This window comes from Xenopus laevis, chromosome 7L, assembly GCF_017654675.1.
Source record: "Xenopus laevis strain J_2021 chromosome 7L, Xenopus_laevis_v10.1, whole genome shotgun sequence".
Classification (NCBI taxonomy): Eukaryota; Metazoa; Chordata; class Amphibia; order Anura; family Pipidae; genus Xenopus; species Xenopus laevis.
Window position 1 is genome coordinate 127,277,027 of NC_054383.1, and position 21,133 is coordinate 127,298,159.

Sequence of the window (21,133 nt, forward strand, 5' to 3'; positions counted from 1 at the left end):
TATGGCAAGGCCCTCTCCCATAGACTCCATTTTATCCAAATAATTCCAGTGTTTAAAAATGATTTCCTTTTTCTCTGTAATAATAAAACAGTAGTTGTATTTGATCCCAAATAAGATATCATTAATTCTTGTTTGGATTCCTATTGGATGTATTTAATGTTTAAATGATTTTTTAGTAGACAAGGTATAAAGATCCAAATTATGGAAAATGCCATTATCTGGAAAACCCCAGAGCATTCTGGATAACTAACAGGTCCTATACCTGTGCCATAGCACTCATACCATCCACATGAATCATCTGCATTGAGACACTCCATAGATACACTTTTTTGGAGGGAGGGGAAGGAAATTCATAGAAGATATGAAAAAAAAATTCTTGTAATGTCAACTGTAATAATTTAATATTGTTATATTTCCACTTTCTTGTATTTCAGTGAATGCTATGCTTTGCCCAGTTTGCCATTCTTATACAGATAAATGTGAATATCACCCAGTTCACTGTCAAGGTGAAGAAACTGTGTGCCTGACAGAAAAAATATGGGCCATATCTGGTATATTCCTATTATATATTTTTTAAAAATAATATTTAAATGTAGGGAACTTCTGCCTGCCCTCCTCCTGACCCTCTCCTTTTCCAGTCTATCATTCAAACCACTGCTCTGTTTCTATGTTAAGAGAATCCTAGCAACCAGTGGCATTACTATAGAGGAAGCAGAGCTCGCAGTCACAGGGGGCAGGGGAACAGGGGGCCCAGACTGTGGGGTCTGCTTCCTCTTTAGCTAATAAGAAAATCCCCTCCTCCCCAGTGCTCTCTTACCCGACGAGGAAGGGGACACAAGTCGGGGCGGGACATGGGTGGAGCTCCGAATTACGGAAAAGCCATCTCCAATAGACTCTATTTTGTCCAAATAATTTTTATTTTAAAAAATTGCTTCCTTTTTCACTGTAATAATAAAACAGTAGCTTGAAATTGACCCCAACTGAGATATAGTTAATCCTTATTGGAAGCAAAACCAGCCTATTGGGTTTATGTAATGATTACATGATTTTCTAGTAGACTTAAGGTATGAAGGTCCAAATAACAGAAAGATCTGTTATTTGGAAAACCCCAGGTCCCGAGCATTCTGGATAACAGGTCCCCTACCTGTATATTCTCACCAAACCAATCTGACATGGGGCTAGACATGTTGATAGTTTCCCATGTGCCCTTAGTCATGTGACTTGAGCTCTGTTGATGCTGCACTGCAAGTTGGAGTGAGATCACACCCTCCCTTCCCTCCCTGCCCTTCAGCAGGAGAATTGGAAGGTTACAGGACAATCGCACCCTGACACCTGTATTGCTAAAAAAAACTCCCATGCCCCAGTGGTAGATATGAGAATAGCACTCAATAGTAAAAGTCCAAAGGGATGCAGCATGTGCAAGATTCAACAACACATAGGGGCACATTTACTTAGCTCGAGTGAAGGATTATAATGAAAAAAACTTCGATTTTGAAGTTTTTTTTGGCTACTTCGACCATAGAATTGGCTACTTCGACCTTCAACTACGACTTTGAGTGTAAAGATTTGAACTAAAAATCGTTCGACTATTCGACAATTCGATGGTCGAAGTACTGTCTCTTTAAAAAAAACTTCGACTACCTTCTTCGCCACCTAAAACCTACCGAGCACCAATGTTAGCCTATGGGGACCTTCCCTATAAGCTTTCCTAGCAATTTCTGATCGAAGGAAAATCGAGGATTTTCGGAGGATTTAATCGTTCAATTGAATAAAATGCATTAAATCCTTCGACTTCGATATTCGAAGGATTTTACTTTGATGGTCGAATATCGAGGGTTAATTAACCCTTGATATTCGACCCATAGTAAATGTGCCCCATAATATTACGCATAAAAATGTTTTGAAGAACATAACTGAAAATGTAAAATAAACTAAAATATTCGTAAAAATGTACAAGGCTTAGTTAACAACAATGCATTTCTTTAAAATTGGCAATGTCCGCCACCCCCAACAAAATCATAGGGTTTAATGAATTAAATTTGTATTTTACAGGTAAAGAAAAGGAATTTGAACTTATAAGAAGATGTGGAAGAGCTGCAGAGTGCAACCGAATTGGTACTTATAGCAGTGACATCAAAACGTTTGCAATCAATACAACCTGCTGTAACTCCAGTATGTGTGTTTCGCCAATCCCCACCTGTAAGTATTCGTCTGTCTGTAAGCAGTAATAAGTTCAGATCAGAAATGACCCACAAAATAAAAACTTTGACTACTTGATAATTATAATGTTCGCTATAAAATTCTGTCTCTAGTTTACACTGTACGTGCCTCTTCAGCCTTGAGAAAAATAAAAGCCTGTGGGCTCTTTACTTAGGGGCAGATTTATTAAAGGGATACTGTCATGGGAAAAAACATTTTTTTCAAAATGAATCCGTTAATAGTGCTGTTCCAGCAGAACTCTGCACTGAAATCCATTTCTCAAAAGAGCAAACGGATTTTTTTATATTCAATTTTGAAATCTGACATGGGGCTAGACATTTTGTCAATTTCCCAGCTGCCCCAAGTCATGTCACTTGTGCTCTGATAAACTTCAGTCACTCTTTACTGCTGTACTGCAAGTTGGAGTGATATCACCCCCTTCCCTTTCCCCCCCCAGCAGCCAAACAAAAAAACAATGGGAAGGTAACCAGATAACAGCTCCCTAACACAAGATAACAGCTCCCTGTAGATCTAAGAACAACACTCAATAGTAAAAACCCATGTCTCACTGAGACACATTCAGTTATATTGAGAAGGAAAAACAGCAGCCTGCCAGAAAGCATTTCTCTCCTAAAGTGCAGGCACAAGTCACATGACATGGGGCAGCTGGGAAATTGACAAAATGTCTAGCCCCATGTCAGATTTCAAAATTGAATATAAAAAAATCAGTTTGCTCTTTTGAGAAATGGATTTCAGTGCAGAATTCTGCTGGAGTAGCACTATTAACTGATGTATTTTGAAAAAAACATGTTTTCCGATGACAGGATCCCTTTAAGGTTCGAATTGTAAAACTGAATTTGAATTTTTGATTTTATTTATATGTCAAACTTAAGAAATTTGAATTTAAAAGCTCAAAACTCAAATGTAAATTGAAATGTGAGATATATCACCTCGACCATGGAAACAGTTCTTATTCAAATATTCGCCACCTAAAACCAGCCAATGGCAGAGGTCTGTTGAACCATTTGTTAATTGCCTTCCTGACATTCGAGTTTTTTTTCTGAGGAACCAATCTTTACAGCAGTGCACTCCAGACCTCCATAGCCAAATCCAGGATTCAGGTTAAAAAGTTATATATTTTATTTTTACATCTGTCATACAAACAAGGGTCTGAGGTCTGACGCGTTTCGTGTCTACGCACTTCCTCAGAGACCTCATCACACATTATCATGCACGGGATTTAAACCACAATTACCCTCCCATAAAATTAGCAGATCAATTAAAAAGTTCATTTATACATGATTATTTAAAACCAATTTCATATCAAGCAATACATCATACAAAAATAGTTGATACAATCATAGATCTTTATAAGTTCATTATATCCAAATTTATATGTGTTTAAGAGGTTAAAAACCCTATTCCCAAACCCGTCTGCTTTCAACCAGGAAACATAGGGGCAGATTCACTAAGCGCCGAAATTTGCAATTTGCGCTAGCGTCCGCTCTGCTCACATCGCAACACTTTGCCAGGCGTAGATTCAGCAGGACAACGCTAATTCACTAAAATCTGAAGTTGTGTCCAGGGCACCGAACGCTGGCGAAGTTGCGCTATCGTTACTGTGGCAAGCAAAGCAATGTTAGCATTGGCTAATTTGCATATGGCAGGAAGTTAAAGTTGAATGGACGTATTTGTTGCAGCAAATACATTACACTACACAAGCCTGGGAAACGTAATAAAATATAATAAAGTTGTTATATTACCCTACACATGAGCCCAGTGTACATTTTATGTGCCATATGTTAGGAAATGTAGGGGGGAAGCCGGGTACCCCAGAAAAAATTTACGATCTTTCGTAGCCTATCACCCTAAAAAATGAAAAGTCACCCGCATTTTTTGGGACTTAGAAAAATTTTCAACTATCTTTTGAGGAAGTCCTATCTACTCTATTGCACTTCGCCTGGTCTGAGGTGGCAAAGGCAAGTCTGGCGCAAAAGGTAACGCATCTTAGTAAATTTGCGTAGTTACGTCCCTTCACCAGAGTGCAACTTCACCAGGCGTAAGGAAGTGAATTACTGCTAGAGTCTATTTCCTTCCCTAGCGAAGTTACGCTTGCGCCTGTTAGTAATTCGGCAAAGTAACAAAATTACGTCACTCTAGACGAATTTTCGATAACTTTAGTCACTTCGTCCTTTAGTAAATCTGCCCCATAGTATATAGTTTTATATACTTACAGGGGAATGTAATAAAAGTCGCAAAGAGCAAAACAATTTGCACCAATAAGAATAAAAATCCATATCTCACAATGTAATATTGTTCCTTAAAGGAGAAGGAAAGCTACAGAGGCATTTTATTGCCAATAGATTAGCTGCAATAGTACAAGCTAGAATGCTATATTTATTCTGTAGAATGTTTTACCATACCTAAGTAAAAAGCTCTTGAAACTCTCTGTTTGTTTAGAATAGGAGCTGCAGTATTAATGTGGTGTGACATCACTTCCTGCCTGAGTCTCTCCCTGGTCTGGGCTCAGATTACAGTAGAGAAGGGAGGGGGGGAGAGGAGCAAACTGAGCATGCTCTTGCCCAGGGCAATGAGGTTTAAGCTGAAGGCAGGAAGTCTGATACAGAAGCCCATGTGTACACAATAGAAGGAAAGAAATGCAGTATTTCTTTTGACAGGGGACTCAGAGCAACATTACTTTGGGGGTTTACTGGTATATTTAGATGGGCCTTTCTGATAAGGCTTACTTAGTTTTAACTTTTCCTTCTCCTTTAAACTGTTTTCGCATTGCGAATAGTTTTTCCGTTACCGATTTTTATTACATTCCCCCGTAAATATCTGATTGATTCTTTGTTACAATTCCTGGTAGAACCTGAGTTCCTTTAAACAATACTACTAAATCATACTGGTTAACCGGAAAACCATTATTAGTTAGTGATATATGGATTGGCCGTTTCTCTGTTTGATATTTTAATAATTGATTTTAAAAATAGCAGCTAATGTCGAATACTGAATTTAACCTCTGAGGTTGTCTAGTACATAATTTATAAATCCATCTAACTTCATCTCTTAGTAGTTTCGCCTGTAAATCTCCTCCCCTGGGGCCAAAGGTTATTCGCTCTATATCCTGTGCTACCAATGATCTAACGTCTCCTTTGCTACATTCTTTAAAGTGTCTTGATACTGGCAAGGACTCACTTCCTGATCTCACATGTTTAAATGCTCCCTAATTCTATCCTTGAGACACCTTATCGTACAGCCTACATACTGTTTTGAACATTTCATGCATGTAAGTGGGTGAATTTCTCCTGTTTCGCGAATTTCCTGCAAAATTCACGAAATGGCAAAAAATGTTCAGAAAAATAGTGAAAACCGAAATTGACGCCTGTGTCCAAAATTGAAAAGTTGCTTGCGTGAATTTCTCCTGTTTTGCGAATTTCCTGCAAAATTCACGAAATGGCAAAAAATGTTCAGAAAAATAGTGAAAACCGAAATTGACGCCTGTGTCCAAAATTGAAAAGTTGCTTGCGTCAATTTTGACGCTGGCGTTAAAGTCAAAGGGCGTCTGAATAGTGTGCAGTGCAACTTTGACGCAAGTGACTTTGCAGACACACGTCTATTATTTTTTGACACTGGTGAATTTTCGCCAGCGACTAAATGCGTACATTTGTGGCAGGCGAATTTTTTTCGCCCATCACTACATGTAAATATACCACTGACTTCATGTTGCAGTTTATATAGTTTCTAATTTGGTATATTTCGTGCATAATACTACACTCAAATTGAGTGGATACTCGGATTGCTGAGCATGTGACACATCTCACTGACACACACTTATACATTCCTGCATTTTGTAACCATGTGCTGGGGTGATTTTCTTTCACACAAAGACTTGGGGACAGCATTGGCCCTAACGTTGGGGCTCTCCTTGCCACAACCCTTACTCAAGGACTTCTCTAAAGTCCCTTTCAACATGTAACACTGGTAGGTATTTATATACAATACGTTTGATTTTATCATACTGTGCATTATATTTCATACTGAGCGTCAGCTGTCCCATATCCATTCTATTCCCAATAATTTTTCTTATTAGCGGTGTTGACCATTCTGTTCTTATCTCTAATTAATTCCATCCTATCTGTGTTTAGAGCCTGTTCAAACTCATCCTGTAACACATTCATGCCATAACCTTTCTCTAAGAATCTGTCTCGCAATTTGCACGATTCCGCTAGAAATTCTGTGAACTACAATTCCTCCGCAATCGCAAAAACTTTCCCCTGGGTATTCCCCTATTGAGATGTCGCGGATGATATGAATCCACTCTCAAAAGAGAGTTCCCTATACAGGGTTTGTTGTATATTGTTACAATTTCCCCATTCCTAGCAGCAATCAATAGATCCAAATAGATTCAAATCTTCTTCACATCAAAATTACTTCAATTAGAATTTTCAGGACTATTCGATCGAATATTAGATGTTTGCATTATATCACAAATAACGTCCCAGTTTTGAGTACATTTGAATTTATTAGAGTGAAAAAAAATTCACATAAATTTGAAATTCAACCTTTAATAAATAACCCCATTAAACTTCTTAGATGAACCACAGAAGTTTTTATCCTTTGTTAGCCATGAAATTAGCCAGGGCAGATGTACAGAGTGTGTGTGTGTGTGTGTGTGTGCGTGTGTGCGTGCGTGCGTGTGTGTGTATATATATATTCACCAAAAATCCTCTCAATTTATTCAAGTTCCTTCACAAGCAACTGCTGAAAATGGACTGACCTGCCCAACATGCTATGCGGAAAATGCCCAGAGATGTTTGGTAGACATTCCCTTGAAGTGTGTTGGAAATGAGAATCGCTGCATCCACAACATAAAACAGGAGCTCTATGGTATGTGTAGTTTTATTTTAAAATAATTTATGTACAAAGTCACACAGGGAATTGCCTCCCTTTTATAGACTGACTTGTGATGGGCGAATAAATTCGCCTGGCATGAACTCACAGCGAATTTCCGCATAAATTCGAGAATCTCCTGCGAAAATTCGGAGGTGAAAATTTGCCGGCGGCAATTTCCGATTTTCGTGATTTTTTCATGAAAATGTTCGAATGTCATGATTTTTTAGTGAAAACTTTCGAATTTCACTTTTTTTGTGTGAAATCGTTTGAATTTCACTATTTTTTAGTGAAAACATTCGAATTTCACTATTTTTTGATGAAAACAGCTTCACTATTTTTTCGTGATTGTCCTGCAAAATTCGCTGGTGAAAATTCGCCGCCATCAATTTCTGATTTTCAAAAAATCTTCGTGAAAATGTTCAAATGTCACGATTTTTTGTGAAACTTTCGAATTTCACTATTTTTCCATGAAAACAGGCAAATTTCACCAATTTTTCGTGAAAACGGTCAAATGTCACAACTTTTTCGTGAAAATGTTTGAATTTCACAAATTTTTCATGAACTTTACGATTTCATGATTTTTTGCGAATCTTTCGCTGTTTCACAAATTTTGTGGGGAATTCGCAAATTTTTCAGCAAAGCAAAATGGGAGAAATTCGCCCATCACTAAGACTGATACCCACATATTATCCCTGGCCAACAAGAGCTCTGTCCTTCTGAAGGGCAGTATCCTAACATGCCACTTCCCTCAGCCTTATTTAAGAGGTTGTTCTCCTTTGAGTTAACTTTTAGTATGATGTAGAGAGTAATATCCTGAGACAATTTGCAATTGGTTTTCATTTTTTATTATTTGTGGTTTTCGAGTTATTTAGCTTTTTATTCAGCAGCTCTCCAATTGGCAATTTAAGCAAGCTGGTTACTAGGGTCCAAATTACCCTAGCAACCATGCACTGATTTGAATGAGAGACTGGAATATGAATAGGAGAAGGCCTGAATAAAAAGATGAGTAATAAAAGTAGCAATAACAATAAATGTGTACTCTTACAGAACATTTGATTTTTAGATGGGATCAGTGACCCCTATTTGAAAGCTGGAAAGAGTCAGTAGAAGAAGGCAACTAATTAAAAAAAAACACCAAATAATGAAAACCAATTGAAAAGTTGCTATAACATTATATTCTATAACATATTATAAGTTTTAAAGGTAACTTCTATCATATTGAACTCCATCTTGGCCACCCCCTGTGCCATAGGATATATATCATTCATTTCTTACCACCCACAGGTACTGAATCCCCTTTGCTAAGTGAAAGGGAACTGGGAATTTACATGTCATCGCAGTGCTTCCATCTAATGGGATCCGGGGATACACCTACGGGTGGCCCCACAAGGAACAAATGATTAACCACACCATTACAGTAAAACAAATGCAACTTTATATAAGAAAGAAAGTGCAGAGTAAAAACAATTTGCAATGTCAATACACTCTACTCTGGGGAACCCATGTGCAGTCCAACCCTGATACACTTATTAGCAGGCGGAGTGCCACATTCCACTCCTGGTGGATAAAGTCACAGCCTCTTTTCCCCCACAGCCTCTGACACCAGAAATAAAACAATTTTTTACAGCTATCATAGCATTGCCTTTGCATGCTATTTATAATTTTTCCGTAAATGCTTTTACATAATCCATCTGATCCCCCATGTTCCTCTATGAGGGGGCTGCCATATGCTGTAGTCTGTTAGCATTAGAATCTTGAATCTTTGAAAAGGGACAGGGTCAGGTTGACAAAACAATTAGGTGTAGGAATTTTAAGTAACAATTACCTATCCAGATCAGCAAAATATGGTCAACATGACTTATAGGTAACATTTAATGCTCATTAATATTTTGAAAAGTATGTTTTTTGTGTCAGTATTAGTGATGGGTGAATAAATTTGCCTGGTACAAATTAGCGGCAAATTTCCACGTTTCGCCGCAAGCGAATAAATTCGCAAATCTCCTGCGAAAATCTGCCGGTGAAAATTCCGATTTTCATGATTTTTTCGAATGTCATAATTTTTTGTGAAAACTTTAGAATTTGTCAAAATGTTTGAATTTCCCGAATTTTTTATGAACTTTCCGATTTCACGATTTTTCAGGAATTTTTCGGCAAAGCAAAATGGGAGAAATTTGCCTATCTCTAGTCAGTATTACTTTAAACTTTCCAGGTAGTGCTAACAGCCCAAATACATCTCCAGATGGACAGAGGTAGTTGCTCTCATGAAGCAGGCACATGAACAAAGACCCATGCCCCACGGGGCTCACACAGAGCTGGAACAGGCATCTACAGCGATGAAATCCTCAGAAGCTGCAAAGTTCTCCTAGCCTAGCACACAAAACTTGTTTAAATCTTTAGGGCAATCTTCCAACAATATCCACAGTATGAGCACAGCAAAGCCCATTCAACTGGCATCCCATTCCAGGCATCTCTTATCCTGTATGGTCTCTATCACAATTATCAGGGTCCAACACAGGGCATCGCCCCCCATGTGGTTTTTCCATGGCCTGGGGTCTGGCGCTCCAGCACCCCAGCAGAACAGTCACAGCTCCATTCCCCTTGAAAGTAAAACTAGAATGAACCTGAACACATGACTCTAGCTATATGAAGCAGTTACACACCAGTGACACCTTCTGGCCAAATCTAGTATCTGCCACAACATATAGCATTAGAGACAAAGGACTCACTCCCCCTCCCTTATCCAATTTAGGTCCAGCACTTAGCTGGTCAGGAAGGGAATTTCCCACCATGTGGTAGTTTTAGGACCATAGGGGAACTTAACCCTATGAGTCCCTACATATATTTACTTTAATGTGGCAAATTGCAAAGTCAAGGGGAAAAGTCAATGAGCAGGTGCTGTAGGTGAGCAGACTAGGCCCAACACTAAGGGGCCTATTTATTATACCTCGATTTTTTTTCTCTGGTAGAGTTTTTAAAAGGGAAAAACAAGGTGTTAAAGAGTCTGTAGATGAATTTTTATGCAAATGTCAGGGTAGGCAGCAAAACAACAAGGAAACAGAAGATCAGTCAGAAACAGCAATTTAGAGCTGTTTAAAATCTGGTATTGAACCCTGTTCCTCAGCATTTCAAATTTGGCTCCAAAACGCTTACACTGACAATCTGGGGCTCAGAAATGGGTCATTTTGTGAGCCACACCAGGGTGAACAAAGTCACTGGCTGGTGTTCCTTCTGACATTGTATACAATAATAAATTGTGTCTATAACACTTCCATAAATTACATATACATTTTCCTCTTCCGATTGGACACATGAGATTGGAAAACAACTGTATTTTGGTCCTTAAAGGCAAACCAGGTCCTTTCCATTACAGTTTTTCATGCACAGGCAAAGGCTACTACTCATGAAGATACTGTAAAGTATAGAGTATAGCACATTTTATTTTAAAGTCACATGACTGTTGATTCTTTTTACAAAAATACTTGCTGCAGGTATCTTCTTGCAGAACAAAGGTGACAAAATCACTGGCTAGAATATTTCTATATTTTGTCAGATGTATTTATACATCTTTGCTTCTTTGTTTTACAGAAAACAGGTTGCAGATTCAGTCTTTTTATGGCTGTACCACAGACAGTATCTGCAGACTTGGATCATCGAGAAAAAGATTCTTGTATTTAACAAATGAAACTTTCAAAACCGAAACAATGGATATGACGTGCAGCAGCAGTGTGAGCCTGAACGTCCCCTTCCTCTCTTACCTGGTCTTTATATTAGTAGGCCTAGGGACAATAAAGCTTATCTTGTAAACAATCCATAGGCATTCCATGTGCAGAGCTCTGTCGCCATAGACATGGACATGTCTTCCATTGTATGTTCACAAACATGTAGCAGGCGGGTGTCAGATATTTATTGACAGTTAGATCCAATATATCTTATAGGGGGGCTTCCTTTCATAGCAGATGAATTAGAGCTCACTCAAATAACTGACTCCAGTACAAACAAAATCTAACAAAATAATTGCCTTTTCACAAATCGTTCAAGGCAAATACACTTTTGGCCATATTTGAATGTCTTGTCTTATACCTCTGCCTTCTCACTCTAGTCGCTGCCCAGTTGCTATTAAAGGGGAACTATCGAGAAAATGAAAATTTAATACAAGCTTCCTCATACTGCAATAAGACACTTTCTAAATACAATCCAAGTTCCAAAACCCACCAGCACTCCCTGGCCTCTCCGGTACAAGCTGGCCTGGTACACAGTTGAAAGGGATCGGCAACCCTTAATGAAACACTTTTAGCAAGAAGAAAACCGGCACTCAGAGCTCAATGCATGTGGGCAAAGCCCTGCGTGTTTATTGCAACGTTACGTTTTCAGGGGCGTGTCAGACCAAAGGGGCACGCCCCCGAAACGTAACATTGCAATAAACACGCAGGGCTTTCCCCGCATGCATTGAGCTCTGAGTGATGGTTTTCTTCTTGCTAAACTTTCTAAATACAATCAACTAAAAATTATGCATTGTTTCTGAAATAATCAAGTTAGATATTCATTGAGTTAGATCCAATATATCTTATAGGGAGCAGCAGATGAATTAGAGCTCACTCAAATAACTGACTCCAGTACAAACAAAATCTAACAAAATAACTGACTTTTCACAAATTCTGCATGTAGAGAGACATGATGTCTGGTGAGTTTAACAGAGTGAGCTCTAATACATTTTCTAGGCAAAAGGAGCCCCCCTATAAGATATAAGTGGATCTAACTGTCAATGAATATCTGACACCCAACTGCTGCATGAAGAGAGAATGAAGAGAAACAGATGTTGAGAACGGTACAGAATTTTTAATCGATTGTATTTAGAAAGTTTCTTATTTCAGTATGATGAAGAAACTACAGTCCTGCTATAAAGGTTTGGCCCTTTCCTCATGACTCACTGGTGTAATAAAAGCACAGATGCACAAAGAGCATCTATGGCAAGATCTGCAAGAATTGGTTTGCTTACTGTAGATGTGAAAGGAAGAACTTGACTTGCCTTCCCAAAGCTCCAGTACTGAACTACTCAATATCAGTGCTCAGCCTCACCAATGCTATTGTGTTGGTATATTCAACCAACAGTTTTCGAACATTTAGTAGAAAGCTTTTCCGAAAAAGAGGATGTAACAGCAACAAAGCCATCTACAGTACTTATTAATATACTTGGGTACTTTTTGTGCATGAACAAATCTCAAATTATCATTTTCTAAATAAATTGGTATGCCCTTGTGCATAGCAATATATAGAAAAATAATTTGACATTCATTTTATTTTTTGTATCAATGTTATTTTAGTTATTCCTGTTTTTCTGCATGCTAGCTTGAAAGTTAAAATGGAGTTAGTTTCCTGTTTCTTACAGGTTTCTAATGAGCAATACAGGTTTTGCTTTGCTATTTATTTCCCTGCCTACTAGAGGAATAAACTAAGAAGTGTATTTGTTAAGCAGCATTTTAGACATTCCATTGGCCTTCTGGTTCAACCCTGTAATAAAAGTTTTTTTCTATTTAAAGGGATAGTTTACCTCCCTGTAAAGAACGTACCTGGTGGTCTAGTGTGGGGGACTGCAGGGACGCCTGCTGCCCCCTCGGCGGGGACGCCCACAGCGACGAGCAGCCTCCATTAGGCCGCAGGGGCCAGCATCTTAGGGCGCGCACAACGCGTTCTTGGGGGATTTAAAGGCGCGCTGACGTAATGATATCAGCGCGCAATGGCGCAAAATTCAAAAACTATTTAAAGCCCATTAGGGCTGTGGGACCTTGCCCGTGATAGGAGTTTGTTCCTGGTGCTTCCTGAGCTTTGCTAATCCTGTTTTGAACCTGTTTGATTCCTGTTGTGACCCCTGCCTGGCTTTTGACTATTCTGACCTCTGGATCCTGACCCTTGCCTGATTACCAAATACCTCTTCTGATTAACCCTCTGATTGACTTCCTGGTTTGACCCTTGCCTGCCTAACTACGTTTATTCTCTGCCTGCCCCGACCCAGCCTGATCTGACTACTCTTTTGCCTAAATGCCTTGTACTACGACCTTGCTTTGTTTTACAGTCGTGCCCCTCTGCCTATCCAGAACCTATTGCCTTGCACCTCTCGTTTTAAGTCCTGGTGGCATCCAAGTAGCTGAGAGCTCCTCCAGACACCAAAGGCGGTCACACTCAAGGTGAAGCACGAGCCGAGACCAGGGTGCTTGGCATTTGTTCTGGTGTTGGGTGCCGACTGTTACACCCCCTTTTTAAGTGCAATGAATAGCACTTGTGCTAAGTATGTTTTTTGCCTGTAGCCTAAATATCTATGTTTTTTGCAATTTCTGGTATTAAGGAAGAGAATAGAACCAGTTTCACGTTGTCACTTCCTATTACTTCCTGCTTCTGACAAGTAAAGCTGTCTCTGAACTAATTACCAGTCCACAGTGAAGCCTTTGATAATGAGCGGCTCCAAAGATTAGGGAGGGGAGGGATTCAAAGGCGAAAATGTGCTGATCAAATTGCTGTGTTTTTAATGATGGGGGGAGAAAGTTTAGTGAAAAAAAGCACAACTTCTAATTAGTGCTTTAAAAGCAGAAAAGCATTTTCAACACAAGTCCTATTTACTGTTTTTTTTTTTAGCAAAGGTGTTTTTAGGTGTATATTGTCCCTTATTTTATATTTTAGAGATGCCCTTATACCAAGTGATCCCCAACCAGTGGCTTGTGATCAACAAGTTGCTCTCCAACCCTTTGAATGTTGCTCCCAGTGGCCTCAAAGCAGGAGCTTATTTTTGAATTCCAGACTTGGAGGCAAGTTTTGGTTGTATAAAAACCAGGTGTACTGCCAAACAGAGTCTCCTGTAGTCTGCCAGTCCACATAGGGGTGCTACCAATAATCAACCAAATCCCATATTTGGCACACCAATGAACTCTTTTGCATGCTTGTGTTGCCCTCCAACTCTTTTTAGATTTTGAATGTGACTCACAGGTAAAACAAAGTTGGGGACCCCTGCCTTATACTGACAATGTTTGAGCATTTGGTTCTAGTTACAATTATCTCAGATCTCAAAAGAGAAAATGTTATGATCACCATTCCCTAAATGCTCACCCTCACTAATGCTGGAGTTAAATTCTGTATTATTATTAGTTATTACCAGATCCTTTCTCGTAGGTTCCCGAACTGCCAAGACAAAAAGTTGTCATTTAGGATATTCACAAAGCTATTTACTTTTTTTAAATTGGCTACTCTATCAATAGGGTACATAGAATGTATTTTTATTGTGCACTGGGAAAAAGTGTGTTTTCTTCAGAAACACAACTACATTTTATATAAATAAAATAAAATGCTCTTAAGCCATTGGATGAGCCATTCAAGCTATTTTGGCCAAACAATACAGGTGACAGCCGGCAATAGATGAGCTGAGTTTAATACAATGGGTTTAGTTCTTACACAGGCACATGAAGGGATGGAATGTCATTCATGGCTCTCTGCAAGACTTTTGCATGAATATTTTTCAAATATAAAATAAAATATTTGTTATTTTTGCAGGTGTTGAACGAACAAATAAAAACTTTATTTGTGAAAAAAACCCTCACTTATTGATGTTACTTGTCCTTTAAATCAGGTTGCATATACATAAACATATTTTTCCCCTTAACGCACCTAATTATTCAATTAAGCTACTAATACAACCAATTTCCCACAAGAGATATTATATGCTGCAAATTTCATCATGTAAGTAAAGCAGGTTTGAAGAGTCATTAGTGAGGTTCAGGTGTATGTTCCTCTGGGAGCAGAACGCTCCTATTTCCATTATATTCAAGTGATGCTGTAGCTGTGAATGTGTTGGTAAAATAAATGTCATTATCCAAAAATCAGCAGGTGCTGGAGTTGATTTAGATAAATTTGCCCAGACAAACATTTTAAAGTATTCTGGTTGAAGTAGGCCTGGGTCAGAAAATCACCCCATTCAGGCTATAAAACATGTCAGACTGTATTTCTTTTTGCCAACGTATTGACTTTGAATTGGGCAAATGGCTTAAATGAGTTGTAAACCCAGCTGTAATGATGTTCTACAGTGCCCCCTAGTTTTCTATGGAATGTTCCGAGAACCATAATTGCAGATGCAAGAGAATTCACCAATGAGAATTCTACTGATCAAAAACTTCATTATAAATGCAAAAGAATTGACCAATAAGAATTCTGATTCCCAGCACTATGTCAGGCATCTTGCTGTTCTCTTACATATGGAGATAGTTATCTAATTTTTTTTCTTGATGATATTACACTGGAATCAGACATGGGGATAAAGGACAGAATTGTTCAGTGCTGGGAAACTGGGCTTAAAGCTTCCAACTCCAATTACAGGACCAAAGAATAGGGAGTCAGATTTATACAGATCAGCTGGGATTCTCATTGGAGAATTATTTGCATTTTAAAGCAGTCGCTGGCTGTTACATTTTTCATTTACTTTTTCAAATCTAAGCATCACGTGCATTAAAGTCTTATAAGGTGGATTGAAACTGGAATTGTAAATTGATCTTTTTTTTTTTAAATTAAAGTTCTTTTTCTGGTTGCTCAGATATTGGAATCAGGGAATGGCCTCATGTTCAGGTATAGGATCAGTTATCCAAATGATGAAAAGGCCATATCCCATAGACTCCATTTTATCCAACTAATCCAAATTTTTAAAAATGATTTCCTTTTTCTCTTTAATAATAAAACAGTAGCTTGTACTTGATCCCAACTGTACACGAAAAATTCAGTGTTAATGAATTCTTTCCTCTGTCAATTTTGTTTGTACTTTTTTTATGCAAATCTTTTAATAATTTTCGAGGCATGATTTTAGAGAAATAGGGGCATATTCATCAAGGGTCGAATTTCGTATTGAAAAAACTTCGAAAGTATTTTTTGGTCGAATAGGTCTGCATTCGCCAAATTCGAATCATTTGAATTGAAGGAATAGCGCATTCGATTGAATTTGATTCTAAATTTTTCCCAAAAAACTTTGATTTTTCAAAGTCCACCAATTGACTCCATAGGAGGTCCCCCATAGGCTAAAACAGCAATTCGGACGGTTTTAGATGGCAAATGGTCGAATTTTTAGAGACAGTGCATGATACATTTTGATATTCGAATTTTCAATTTTTTTTAAATTCAAGTCGAATTTGGACTATTCCCTAGTCGTAGTACACAAACAATAGCTCAAAATTCTAATTTTTTTAATTCAAAAATTCACCTCGACCTTTGAGAGTTTAATTGTTGTTTCAAAAAGCTCTAAAACCACTAAAATTTTGGAAATCGGCCCTCCAAGTAGTTCCGTGTTTGAAGCCCCTTTCAGATTCAGCATCAAAGCAATTTTAGGAACAAAATGCAATGGTTCTACAGTATCTCTTGTTCTTTTCATGTTGTTTCTATGACATTGATAAGATAATTCTGGATATATATAATATTTAAGTGCCAGCAAAACTTACTCTTTTAGGACCATTTTGCAGGGAATACTAGTTTACCTAGGACACATATAATGTGCAGCTCCACAATATTGAAATTTAAATGCCTAAAATGTTCATATTATTATAATAATAAAGGCATATATCATAAACATTTGTAATTATTGTGCTAATATAAAAATGTTGGAAATTAAAAAATATGGTGATTTCTGAATGAAAATGTCTCTGCAGTACACTGCTGAATTTTTAAAGTACTACTCTAGTAATCAGTTTACTTTAGATTGCAAGGCAATGGCACTAACAATAGGTCTACCACAGCAAACCATATTTTTTGGAAAGGATGTACACTGTATGCAGCCAAATCCAAAGTAGATAAATACAGCTTTCTACTCAAGACTACCAAACTTCAAAGCTTACACACTATATCATCTTATAATTAGTTACCACTCACACTCTGCTTGTGCATTATACTGTAAATCGGACACAGTTATGCTGAATATGCCCCATAATGTAAAAAAAATTAATCTCTACCTTCCATACAATTTTACAAGCCCATGTAGATTTTTTGTTCCTCAAACACCCTAGCAAATGCAAAAATTATATATATACTGTATATATATATATATATACAGTATATATATAATTTTTTTATATATATATAGGGGCACATTTACTAAGGGTCAAATATCGAGGGTTAATAAACTGTGCAACAATATAAAAGGAGATGCCATGTGCTCAGTCAGCCATAGATTGCAGAGCTGTGCTGCGTTAGTGCTGTATTATACACACGACATGTTTCGAGTCACACGGACCCTTTCTCAAGTGTAACAATCACATGATCAAAACACCTCTTATAACCTTAATTACTCTGTGAAAGAGGACAGAGGTGCCTGGCGTGTTTATACAAAGACACTGTTGTTTTTGCTCCCGTTCCACATTGCCTGATGAAGCAGGAAATGCCTGCGAAACGCGTTGCAATACTGTTTTGTGAATAAACTATTACTGAAAATTACGACTTTCGTTGGTGTTGGCTAGGAGGAGGTAAGTCCACTACTACCTCCTCTGAATTACCCATTGGGTTTTTAAGTGTTTTTAGCTAATTTTATCCTTTTGGCGCCTCTGTTTTGCTTTACTACTATATCGAGTCCACCCCGAGTGGAGGGGGATCATCCCCTTTTTCTTCTTCTACAGAGAGCGACATCTTATTCCTGAGTGGGGTCAGGATAATCTCCCCACCTGCCCATACAGTGGTTGCCTATCGGTAACCCCGTTTGTGAGTATTAACTTGTTTACTCTACCATTACTCCTTGTAAAAACATATTATACTATTGGGGCTCTTGGTGTTTCTTTTTTGTCTTCAAAATAACTTAAAGGGATGCTGTCATGGGAAAAAATTTTTTTCCAAATTGAATCAGTTAATAGTGCTGCTCCAGCAGAATCTGCACTGAAATCCATTTCTCAAAAGAGCAAACAGATTTTTTTATTATTATTATTTATTCAATTTTGAAATCTGACATGGGGCTAGACATATTGTCAATTTCCCAGCTGCCCCCGGTCATGTGACTTGTGCTCTGATAAACTTCAGTCACTCTTTACTGCTGTACTGCAAGTTGGAGTGATATCACCCCTCCCTTTCCCCCCCAGCAGCCAAACAAAAGAACAATGGGAAGGTAACCAGATAGCAGCTCCCTAACACAAGATAACAGCTGCCTGGTAGATCTAAGAACAACACTCAATAGTAAAAACACATGTCCCACCAAGACACATTCAGTTACACTGAGAAGGAAAAACAGCAGCCTGCCAGAAAGCATTTCTCTCCTAAAGTGCAGGCACAAGTCACATGACTGGGGGCAGCTGGGAAATTGACAAAATGTCTAGCCCCATGTCAGATTTCAAAATTGAATATAAAAAAATCTGTTTGCTCTTTTGAGAAATGGATTTCAGTGCAGAATTCTGCTGGAGTAGCGCTATTAACTGATGTGTTTTGAAAAAAAAATGTTTTCCGATGATAGGATCCCTTTAATAAATATTCCCTATGGGAATTTTAACTTTCACCCATTGATAAATGGAATTCTAAAACTCCCATATGAATTAAGAGAATGTGGGTGAGTGTTTATTTATTAAACACTAAACTCACATCTTGATAAATTTGCCTCATGGAGGCCTATTTATTAACAGTCTCATTATAGTGGTTTTCGAGGTTTTTGAAACCATGACTAAACTCATTTTCTCTAAAAATGTGAAACAAAATCAAAGTTTACCAATATAGGCAAAGCAAACAAACGTGCAACGTTTTGGGGCTCCCGCCCCTTTCTCAAGCATCATGGGCATCAAATGACATCAGACATTTATGCAAGCATTAGGCACACCCACCTTATACATATGCAATTAAGTGCCATTTCTCAATCCTAAACATAGAGATCAATTAACTCCTTATGCATATACAATTAAGTGCCATATACATTTAACAATCCAGAACACAAAGGTCCATTCTCTCCTTGATTAATGTGTATATAGCTCACATTAGCATAATAGCTTTATATCCATATAACTATCTTAAATATGGGTTGCCTTATCAATCTAAGTCTCAACCATACCCTCCATAGATTATTTTCAATATTCTAAACAAAAGCATGCAGATCATATTCTCTATTGAGCCCCTTAGGGTATAGTGTCTGCAATGTATGAATCCAAAAGTTCTCTCTCTTTTGGAGTTGTAAGAGTCTGTGAATCAGTTCTCAATGTACCAACATCAGTTCTTACCAGCCCATCCTTCAGATTCCTAGGTTGTTTGCAAGACAATAAGGGTGGTTCCTGAAATTCCTGAATATCATGACGGGTGCAACATCAATTCTGCACCTCTCCCCCTGCCTCCCCCCACACTACAAACCTCCTACCCCAAATAATACACACACACCACTGGTTTGGAAAGAGATGGCCGCAGTTGTTTATTTAAACACAGTTATAAAATAACTAACATGTATAACATTTTAACCTTTTAACAACCGTTTGTATAACAAACTTTTAACCTTTTAACATTATTCCCCCACCCGGGGGGAGAGGGGAATGGGGGTGGGGTGGCTGTACCCCAACTGCCAAGATAGGTTCCTGTTCCATTCTCCTAACCCTAAACCGGGCTGCCTATCTTACCATGAGGACCCAGGCCTACCAGGCTACTCCCACTCACTATGGAATACCCCCCTTTTAACTTCCCCTGGGGGTCCTTGCAAAGGTACCCTCGGCAACTGCGACTAAAACCATATTCAGGGAGGGAGGGTGGGATGCTGCGTCCTTCTTCCTCCACGTCCCGGCACCGAATGGTAAGTATTACCGCTGTTCCAGCCTCTCCTCATTCGCCTGGGTCCCGCCAACCAATCAGCACCCTGCAATAGAAAAAAGGGGGAGGGGCGGGGATAGATGCTCTCCAAGGCCCCGTCAAGACCCTGTTGCCCCTATGCAGACCATGGGGTCCCAGGATATGCTTTCCGTAAAAGTGGCCAATGTTTATTAATAATCTGGTGTACCTTACGGGCACATGGGTGGTACATATGCACAAAGGGAATCCGTGCTTTCTTTACTGCTCCCTGTGTTTTCTCTTGTATCGTGTCTATTCGATCGAGATCCCTCACTCTTGTAATTTCCCTGTCAAATGCATCACTGGGATAATTTAGCTGCCATCTCTTACAAACGTGTGGTCAATCTGTCACTGTTCTTTTAACACGTAACAACTGTGACCTGTATATGTGAATATCAAGCTTCCTTTCATAGGAGCAGTTGTGCATTATTCCTGTGCCATGGAATAGACAGGGCTGTTGTCATTTTCATTTGTCACATCAAGCTCAATCTCTCCTGAAACCCCAACTAATGTAATTGTAAATGGACCTGAGCCAGTTTCTGTTACTCTCTCTGTTCTCTGCCCTAAGCTCATGAAATTTATTAAAAGATACAAAATAAAAAAAGCATGACAGGAAAATAACCTCAAAAAATGTGAGTTTTTCTGACAATTTTAAGAGAAAAAAATATGAAATCCTCTAAAAGTCCAAATCGCTCAAAAAGAGTCCAATAGGATCAGCAAGTCCATGAAAACTTTTAGCTGGCAAATTTTGGGATTTTTTTTCATTTATTTTTTTGTGAATTTTACACTTAGGGGCAGATTTATCAAGGGTCGAATTTTGAGGTGATGGGAGTTTTTCCATTTGAATTAAAAAAGACCAACTGAAATTTATAAAAAAAAAAAAATCAATTTTTTTTTTAAATTTGAGTGAATAGGTGGTATTCGATTGTTCAAATTGAATTTGGATTCAATCAAATTTGATTCAAAGTATTTAAAAAAACAAAAACCTTAGATTTTTCATAGTCCACCAAATGACTCCAAATGGGTTCTAGGAGGTCTCCCATAGGCTAAAACAGCAATTCGGCAGGTTTTAGATGGTGAATAGACAAAGTCGAATTTTTAAAGATATAGTACATGATAAATTTCGATATTCTAATTTTTTTCAAATTCAAATCAGTAACCAACTCACTTTTCATCAGACGTAGCCAAATACAAATGAACGTTAAACATGTTTTAGCCTACATGCTGCTTGCCCACATCTCTAAGA

General features: G+C 38.3%; 1 pseudogene; it reads left to right on the top strand.

The window, feature by feature from the left end:
* Positions 1-365: 365 nt before the first annotated feature.
* Positions 366-11,061, top strand: LOC108697052 (annotated as a pseudogene).
* Positions 11,062-21,133: the final 10,072 nt, after the last annotated feature.